The following is a 9740-nucleotide window of genomic DNA, read 5'->3' as shown; positions in this document are numbered from 1 at the left end:
AACCCCGCACAGTCGGTTGGCAAAAGCTTTGTGCACAATCAGTCATCTCACTGTGCCGCAGAACTCAAATAATCCTGTCATTTCGAATCACCATCTCTTGTTGCAGGCTGCAGACGAGGCACGTCAGCCTCGAGTGAAGGTTCGGGTGCGGAATTTAGTCAACAAACAGTGGGAAGGTCCCTATGACCTTATCGCTTCGGGACAGGGGTATGCTTGTGTATCCACAGATACTGGGGTACCTGGGTACCTTCGAAGTGTGCTTGCCCTGACCTGGACCACAGAGACAGAATCAAGCCAACAAGCAAAATGGAAACTGTAACCAACCTGAAAGGCATCAAGCGGGTGAATCATTGAGTGATGACTTGGATGCAGATGATGGCAGTGATCACTCTGCTGATTCCTCCGCAAATGGATGCTGAACATTGTTCATGTTTTCTTTTTCATATTGTTAATTTTCTTTTCTTTTTTTTCTTTTTTAAAAGGAAAAGGGTGAGATATCACCCTGGTTTTTAAAGATTTTCTAAGCCTTCTGATGTTGACATTCTTGTAGTGAACTTTCTCACACACTTTCTGTAAATAACCCATTGTTTTGCATTCCTTGATGGAGGAGGAGAGAGTTGATGGACTGTTGGTTTGACCAGTGTCATTGGAGAGATGGCACTGTCACCCTCCAATTTATAGTTTGGAAAACTATAAATGTTGGAGTCAAAAAATAAACTTCCCCTTTTTTCTTCACCTTGAGAACAATGGTGTGTTTGTGTTCTTTTGTGTCCTATAGTGCCACTCCTGGGCCAGCGACTCCCTCTGAGTGGGGCCTCTACCAGTCGGGAACTCTCCCGTTTGCTGCACTCAGGGATCCCGAACAACGACAGAGCCTGGGCCGATCCCCCCACTCCTCCAGGCTCAACCCTTCACCCACTGGGGAGATGCCAAAGGATCCACAGTGAGCATTTCCTGTCCTCAGGGGAATTTCTCACAGGTGCCTTGCACTGACTCTTGGTGTCTGTGTGCACACAGGAGTGCCTGTGCTGGGGAAATGTGGCAGAAATGCTGCTCTCTGAGGGGTTTGAGTGCCTTGGATAGCTGAGTCAGTCAGGCCTGTAAGTAAGGTTAAATCACAAGGTCTAAGTGAAGTTAAATGCTGCTAAGAGATGTTCTTTTCTAAGTTGTTATGTTTAATATAAGTTATAAGCTAAGTTTTGTTAAGTGTTATTCCTGTGTTAAATTGTCAAGTCATAGGTTATAAATTAGGTGCTATTCTTTTGCCAAATTTTGAAGTTGAAGGTATCAGTTAAGGTTAAGGCATAACTTAAGTCCTTTTAAGTTTGAGCTCTGTTAAGCTTCTACGCCATATTTTTTTCATCCTTGCCCTCACTGTCCTTGTGTCACACACACACACAGGGACAGTTCCTGCTTCATTTCTGGTTTGATTGCCTGGATTCTGTTTTGTTTTGTTGTTGCTTTGTTTCCTTGCTGTGCCTGAAGTGTCCAGTCAGGAGCAGAGTGACTCTTGCTAAGGAACTTAGCCATGATGTCGCTTAATATTAAATCTGGTTTTGACTGATCCCTTGCCGGGGATTTTTTCAGCGCTCTCAAGGCCTCGTTCATAACAGGGTGAAGGAGCCCTGGCCTAGGCTCTGGCTCTGGCGGACACGGGGACGCTGCCGGGGGGTCCCTGTCCCCCTGTGCCACCCCCAGGGCCCCGGCCCCCCGTCCCCGTGTCAGGCTCTGTGGTCGATCTTGTGGAACATCCTCTGGGGGAGGCTGCGGGGCCGAGGGTGGGGGGACCCGGGGGGACAGGGGACCCCACTGCACACGAGCAGGGTTGGACTGCTCTGGGGGGAACTGTGAGGGGGGCCGGGGCAGAGTGACCTCCCCAGTGACCTCACACAGCCCCTGTGATGTCACACTGCCATCTGTGATGTCACACAGCCCCTGTGATGTCACAGAGCCCTCTTTGATGTCACGCTGTGATGTCATCCAGCTGCTCTGTTGTGGTGGTGTTCACAGGGGTCCCAGGACAAGGGAAGAGACAAGAATCTTGACTTCATGTTTCAAAAGGCTGATTTATTATTTTTTTATATATATTATATTAAGAGAAAATTATATGCCTAAAGAATAGAAGAAAGTATTTCATGAGAAGGCTAGCAAGGAGTAGAAAAGAATGGAATGATTATAAAATCTTGTGACTGACCAGAGAGTCTGAGACAGACCTGTGATTGGCCATTAATTAGAAACAACCGCATGAGACCAATCAAAGATGTACCTGTTGCATTCCACAGCAGCAGGTAATTATTGTTTACCTTTTGTTTCTGAGGCCTCTCAGGTTCTCAGGAGAAAAATCCTGGCAAAGGATTTTTCATAAAATATGTCCGTGACACTCTGTGATGTCACAGAAGGCTCTGTGATATCACACAATCACACCATGACATCATAGTCTGATTTATGGTGTCACAGCCAGTTCTGTGATGTTAGTCAGCCACCCATTGATGTCATAACCCACTCTCTGGTGTCCCACAGCCACCCTCCATGATGGCAGAGTCTGGTCTATGGCATCACATCCTACCCTATCATGTCACAGCCACCTCTGTGATGTCGCAATCTCCCCAGTGATGTCACACAATCCCCTCAGTGATGTCACACAATCCACTCTGTAATGTCACCGCACACATTTTGACCTCACAACCTGCTCTGTGATGTCACAGAATCCCCTATATGATGCTGTAGCTGCTCAATGACCTCACACAACAAAATCTGTGATATCATAGCCCAACCAGTGACCTCACACAGCCCACTCTGTGCTGTCACAAAGCCCCTTGCTGACATCCCAGCCGCTCTGTGCCTCTATGACACAGCCACAGAGGTGCTGCTCTGACACAGCCCCCACTGGGACATGCCACAGCCCCTGCCAGTGCTGAGCCCCTGTGAGCTCTGTCTATGCCCTGCTGGTGTCCCTGAGGGGCCCTGGCAGTGCCCCAGCCCCGCTGGGCTGTGCACAGGAGCTGCTCCTGGCCAGAGCTGTCTCTCTGCAGTGCTGCCCTTGCCAGGAGCTGCCTCTGGGCCAGGAGCCCGGCCCAGCTCAGCAGCACAGACACAGCACAGGGACTTTAATGACCCTCTGGGGCTTTGGTGCTCTTTGCATCAGAGCCAGTCCCTCAGAGTGTGCTCAAAGAACTTCTCAATAACTGAAACTGAGATTGAAAGACTGTATTTTCTTGTACTTTAATTGGATCCCTCTGAGGCACATAACTGACAAAGTGTCCCCAGGTTCCAGGTAGAGGAGAGAACTGGATGCAGTGATGATGGCTGGGGACAAGCAAGTGAAAGGTGTTTCTGATGCTGAGCAAACCTGTGCCTCTGTCCCTGCAGGCTGTCGTCATCCCCCGGCTGCCCCTCCTGGCTGGCCCCTTCCTTTGCTGACAGCTCTGCCTCCTGCCTGCCCCTGCCTGCCCACACAAAGCCTTGGGCTGCTCCAGGCTCCTGTTTGGGAATGTGTTGTACCACAGCCCTGCCCTGGCAGGGAAATTCCTTTCTCCTTATGTCCGACCTGGGCCTCCCCAGCTGGCTTTGGCATTAATTCCTTCTTTCGCTGGCTGTTCTCTACTATGTGAAAAGGATCCAACATCTCTGAAAGCACCCTTCAATCCCTCCCAGGGCTCTCCTCTGCTGTACTCAGTCTCCGCCCCACTATGCACAGATCTCCTGTGTCCCTATAGAGTGGTCAAGTGTTTGAGGCCAATAATTCCTGGACAAGAGGGACAGTTTTTATTTTTATAGGAAGGAAACCAGAGAACCCCAGGATTTGAAGGCAGATGAGAGGCGGTCACCAGAGACCAAGGCTAGCCAGACCTGTCTGTCTTCGCAGCTGTTGTCTGAAAGCAGCCTTTGGATATATGGGGAGTTTTGAGGGTAGAATTCCATTTCAGCCATGGTTCCTGGACTGGAATGGCAGTTCTCCATAGGAAGGAGAAGGGTGGAGTCCCAGTGTTTCAAAGGCTGATTAGAGGCAGTCCCAAGGAGGCCAAGGCCAGCCAGACTTGTTGTCAGGGGAGAATGCTTGGACAGACATAATTTGGGAGGCCAAAGCCCGCTTTTGTCTATGGGCATCAGGACAAGAAGACAGTTCTTTTCCACATGAAGGAAAGTACAGAGCCCCAGTGTTTCAAAGGGAGATGAGAGCTGGCCCTCAGGAAGCCAATGCAACCTGGACAGTCCTGGCAGCTTTTGTCTGGGAGCTATCCGTGGGTATAAGGAATTTTGAAGGTGGATTCTCAATTTTAGCCATGGATGCCCTGGACTTGAAAGACGTCTTTTTCCATGGGAAGAAAAGCACAGGCCCCCAGTGTTATGAAGGCAGATGAGAGGTGGCCCCCAAGAAGACAAGGCCCGGCAGAGCTGTCTGCCTCGGCAAGTTTCATATGGGAATAATCCTTGGATATAATCAAATCTGGAGAAGGAATCCCAATTTTGGCCATGAACCCCTGGAGGAGAAGGACAATTCTTTCGCACAGGAAGGAACACACAGAACTCCAGGGTTTCAGGAGAAGGTGAGAAGTGATCTTCAACATGCCAAGGTCAGTTGGACCAGTCAGGCAGCCCCCAGGAGGCCCAGCCAGCCAGACCTGTTCCGTGTTCTTGGATCCTTGGGGCCCTGCAGCATCACAACGGCCCCTTGGTTCCATGAGGCCCTGTAGGATCAGAACAGATCTTTGTTTCCATGAGACCCAGTGATATAACAATGGTCTCCTTGGCTCCACAGTGGCACAATGGCCCCTTGCTTCCATGAGGCCTTGCAGCGTCAAAATGGTTTCCTTGTTTCCTTGGGACTGCGCAATGCCACAATGGCCCATTGGTTCCATGAGGCCTCAGAGTCTCAAATTGGCCCCTTGGTTCAATTGGGCTCCTCAGGGTCACAATGGCCCCTTGGTTCCACCAGGCCTGGATGTGTTACACTGGCCCCTTGCTTCCATGGGGGCCCACAGTGTCACAGTGGCCCCTTGGTTTCAGTGGGTCCTGAAGTGTCATAATGGACTCCATGGTTCTATGAGGCCCCACAATGTCACAATGGACTTTTGATTCAAAGAGCTTTTGTACTGCCAACAACAGCCAACAACAGTCTTTTTGGTTCCATGGTGTCACACTGGACCCTTGGTATTATGGGGACTCACAGTGTCAGAAGGGTCTCCTTGGTTCCATGAGGCCCTGCACAGCCCCTTGATTCAACGAGGCCTCAATGTGTCATTATAGCCTCCAGGATTCCATGAGGCCCTGCAGTGTCAAAAGGCACCTTTGGTTCCATGTGTTCCAGCACTGTTGCATGAATGCTTAGTTCCATGGGGCCCTGTAGTGTCACAATGGACTCCTTGATTCCATGGAGCCACACAGCGTGACAACAGCCCCTTGGCCTGACAAGATTCCATAGTGTCACAATGGTTCCTTGCTTCCATGAGGTATTGTAGCGTCACAATGGCCCCTTGGTTCTGTGAGGCATTGTGGTGTCACAACCCTCTCCATGATTCCATAAGGCCTTGCAGTGTCACAACAGACCATTGGTTTCACTGAGCCCCACAGTGTCTCTGTGTCCCCTTGGCTCCACAAGGCTCTGAAGTGTCACAAAGGCCTTTTGGTTTCTCAAGGCCTCAAAGTGTAAAAATGGCCTCCATGGTTCCATGAGGCCCTGCTGTGTCACAATGGACCGTTGGTTCCATGAGGCCCCAGTGTCCCAATGGTATCTCGGGTTCCATTGGACACTTCATCCCACGGACACCCACAGGGATCAATGTAGTTCCCTTGATTCCATGATGCCCTGCCACGCTATAATGGCCCCTCAGTTCCAGTGGGTCCCAAAGTGTCAGAACAGTCTCCATTGTTCCATGAAGCTTCTCAAAGTCACTGTGGTCCCCTTAGTTCCACAGGGCCCCACAGTGGAACAATGGACTCTTGGTTCCTTGAGGTTCCTCAGTCACAATGGTCTCCTTGGATCCGCAGTATCACAATGGACCATTGGTTCAATGTGGCCCCACTGTGCCAAAATGGATTTTGGTTCCATGGGGTTCCACTGTGTCATAATGGATCCTTTTTTCCATGAGTTTGCTCAGTGTCACAGCTGATTCCTTGGTTCTGTGAGGCCTCGCCGTCACCAAATCTCCGAAATATCAGAATAAGACTCATAAACACTAAATTGCTATTTAAGAGGGTATCATTGATTCAGGCCTGAGGTCTAGTGAGGGATAATTCCTAAACTTATGTGGGCATGTAATTCTACCAGTGTCACTAAATGTGTATTACTATTTACCCATTACCACAAAACCCACCCCAAGTTGCCAGTTTCAGTCCTTCTTTTTTCTGCCATTACATTCTTGAGCCAGATGTCTTCTTGTCTTCCAACCATCCTTGCTGGGAAAGCAGCACCTGCATTACTTGTTCCTGTGCTAAAAGTTCACAGGCACAGGAAAAATTGAATTAACAATTTTGGTATCAGCCCAAGGCTTTGTGTGGGCAGGCAGAGGCAGGCAGGAGCCAGAGCTGTCAGCAAACGAAGGGCCCAGCCAGGTGGGGCAGTCGGGGGATGCCAACAGCCTGCAGGGACAGAGGCTCAGGGCAGGGACACCCTGGGACAGCCTGGGCTGCACAGGGCACAGGGTTGGGCAGCAGCTGCAAGACAGCCCTGACAGAGCCAACTTGGGCAGCACTTTGGCCAGGGCAGATGCAAGAGCACTGAATCCCCAGAGGGTCATTGAACTCCTTGTGCTGTGTCTGTGCTGCTGAGCTGGGCCGGGCTCCTGGCCCAGAGGCAGCTCCTGGCAGGGGCAGCGCTGCAGAGAGACAGCTCTGGCCAGGAGCAGCTCCTGTGCACAGCCCAGCAGGGCTGGGGCACTGCCAGGGCCCCTCAGGACACCAGCAGGGCACAGACAGAGCTCACAGGGGCTCAGCACTGTCAGGGGTTCATGGCATGTCCCAGAGGGGGCTGTGTCAGAGCAGCACCTCTGTGGCTGTGTCATAGAGGCACAGAGCAGCTGTGATGTCAACAAGGGGCTGTGTGACAGCGCAGAGTGCGTTGTGTGAGGTCACACATTGAGCTATGACATCACAGAGTTGTTATGTGAGGTCATTGAGCAGCTACAGCATCATATATGGGATTCTGTTACATCACAGAGCAGGCTGTGACATCATGGCATGACTGTGTGACATCAGAGAGCGGGCTGTGAGGTCAAAGGGTGTGATGTGATATTACAGAGTGGCAGTATGACATCACAGAGAGGATTTTGTGACATCACACAGCTGTCTGTTACATCATATAGTAGGGTATGTGGCCATATAGCAGATCCTGCCATCATAGAAGGTGGATCTGTGACATCAGAGAGCAGATTGTGACATCACTGTCTCGGAGTGAAATACCATGGAGCCAACTGTGACATCACAGAAATGCCAGTGACATCACAGGGTGACTTTCTGACATCACAGAGTGTTCTGTGACATCACAGGGGCTGTGTGAGGTCACAGAGATGGCTGTGTTACATCCCAGGGAGTGTGACATCACAGATGGCTTTGTGACATCACAGGGGACTGTGTGACATCACAGGGGCTATGTGAGGTCGCTGGGGAGGTCACTCTGCCCCGGCCCCCTCACAGTTCCCCCCAGAACAGTCCAACCCTGCTCGTGCACAGTGGGGCCCCTCTCCCCCCGGGTCCCCCTGCCCCTGGCCCTGCAGCCTCCCCCAGAGGATGTTCCACGAGATCGACCCCAGAGCCTGACACGGGGATGGGGGGCCGGGGCCTTGAGGGTGGCACAGGGGGACAGGGACCCCCCCGGCAGCATCCCCCTGTCCCCCAGGGCCAGAACCTGGGCCAGGGCTCCTTCACCCTGTTATGAACGAGGCCTTGAGAGCGCTGAAAAAATCCCCAGCAAGGGATCAGCAAAAACCAGATTTAATATTAAGGGACAGCAGCACAAAGTTCCTCGGCAAGAGTCACTGCTCCTGACTGGACACTTCAGGCACACCAAGGAAACAAAGCATCAACAAAAGCAAACAAAAACAGTTGCCAGGGCTGCTCCTACAGAAACCAGGGGCTGGTTGGGCAGCAGCAGTGCCTGGAGCAGACAGTGTTTGTGATGAGCTGCAGAGGAGCTTAGCCCAGGGGCTGTTGGCCAAGGCCGAGCCCCAGGGAGCATTTCTCAGCTGGCAGGGTGGTCTGAGGAGGGGAGAGGGGAATGCAGTAGCACAGGGCCCATGGAACCAAGGGACCATTGTGACACTGTGGGGCCTCATGGAATCATGGAGAGCACTGTGACATTGCTGGGCCTCATGGAACCAAGGGAACCGTATTGATGCTATGTGGCTCCATGGAATGTAGGGTTCATTGTGACACTGAGAGGCCCCATCAAACCAAGAGTCAATTGTGACACTGCATGGCCTCGTGGAACTGTGGAGACCATTATGGCACTTTGGGATGTAATGGAACCAAGGGGCCATTGTGACACTGTGAGATCCCATGGAGTCAAAGGTCCATTGTGACATTGCAAGGCGTCATGGAACTGTGGAGACACCATCAGGACACTTCACAGCCTCATGGAACCAACGGGCCATTGTGACACTTAGGGGCATCATGGAACCAGTCAGACCATTGTGACACTGAGGGTTCCCACAGTATCAAGAGGACCATTGTGATACTGTGGGGCCTTGTGAAACCATGAGGCCTTTGTGACACTGCAGGTCTGTGTGGAACCAAAGCTCCAGGTTGACACAGAGGGGCCTTGAGTCATCAATGGTCCATTGTGACACTGTGGAGCCAAAGGAGACCATTGTGACACTGCAAACCCCCAGGGTCCAAAGGTTCATTGTGACATTGCAGGGCTCATGGAATAGAGTAGACACGTGTCATTGTGGGGCCTATGGAACCATGGAGACCATGGTGACACTGACCTCATCGAGTTGTTGGGACCATTGTGACCCTTTGGGGCCTTCCAGAATGTAGGGGCCACTGTGACACTCTGGGAGCCCATCAAACCAAGGGTCCATTTTGACACTGCAGGTCTTCTTGTAATCAATGGGCTACTTTGACAACATGGGGCCCCATAAAACCAAGGCAAGACAGAACAGGTCTGGCTGGTTTAGCCTCCCATGGACTGCCTGACTGGTCCAGCTGACCTTGCCCATGTTCAGGGTCTCTTCTCATATGCTATTGAAACACCACGGCTCTGTGCTTTCCTTCCCAATGGAAAATAACTGTTCTTCTCCTCCAGGCACCCATGGCCTGAATTGGGATTTCATCTCCAAATTTCCTTATATCTAGGGATTGTTCCCATAGGAATATTGCCAGGACAACTTGGTCTTGCAGTGGTTTCACAAGGGTCACTTTCCATCTCTCCCCAAAACATTGGGGAAGGCTCTGTACTTTCCTTCCTGTGGGAAAGACCTGTCCTGCTTCTCCAGGTACCCATTGCTGAGATTCAGTTCCACCTACAAAATTCCTTAAATCCAAAGACTACTTCCAGACAAAATCTGCCATTCCTAACAAGTCAAGCTGGCCTTGGACTAGTGAGGTTCTCCAAACACTGGGGTTCTGTGCTTTCCTTCCTATGGAAAAGAACTGTCCTACTCAGTCAAGGTGCCCATGGCTAGAACTGGGATTTCCATCTTCTAACATTCCCTATTGTGACAGTCTGAAGGAGATTGTTGGCTGGAAACATTTCATGTGGGGGGGCAGGAAGGGGCAGGTCCAGCCTTGCCCTGCCCTGG

This window comes from Melospiza melodia, unplaced genomic scaffold (genome assembly GCF_035770615.1).
Source record: "Melospiza melodia melodia isolate bMelMel2 unplaced genomic scaffold, bMelMel2.pri scaffold_18, whole genome shotgun sequence".
Lineage (NCBI taxonomy): Eukaryota > Metazoa > Chordata > Aves > Passeriformes > Passerellidae > Melospiza > Melospiza melodia.
The sequence above is the reverse complement of the archived record's forward strand: the minus strand, read 5'-3'. Positions refer to the sequence as shown.